The sequence below is a fragment of the Cystoisospora suis genome (assembly GCF_002600585.1).
Source record: "Cystoisospora suis strain Wien I chromosome Unknown contig_5284, whole genome shotgun sequence".
Taxonomy (NCBI): Eukaryota; Apicomplexa; class Conoidasida; order Eucoccidiorida; family Sarcocystidae; genus Cystoisospora; species Cystoisospora suis.
In genome coordinates this window covers 1-398 of record NW_027158074.1, presented here as the reverse complement: position 1 = coordinate 398, position 398 = coordinate 1, and positions in this window count along the sequence as shown.

Genomic DNA, 398 nt, shown 5'->3' with positions numbered 1-398 from the left:
ACTACGAGGGCTACGATCAAAGATATCTATCATCTATCTCACAAAGACCGTAGCGGCAAGTCAACGACCCGTAGAAAGAGCTAACGTACATACATGTCTATAGATATAATAGGGGTACCACATGTACGCGTACAGGAGCTGTCCCTAAAGATTCCTGTTAGTCTGGAACTAAGTAGACGGGTTGAGCTGAAACAGCAGAAAGAGAGCTAGTATAAAGACTCCCCATGACCACTCGTGCTACGACAGCAACACACTCCGATCCCTTTCTAGACACGGAGGATAAGCCTGAGACTTGCTTCAGTTTCTCTTCAGGAGATTGTTTCTTCCCATTTGTCAGAAAGGAAGCCACTAAGATAACCTTTATGAACGATGGAACAGCCTACGGGTTCTACTCCTCT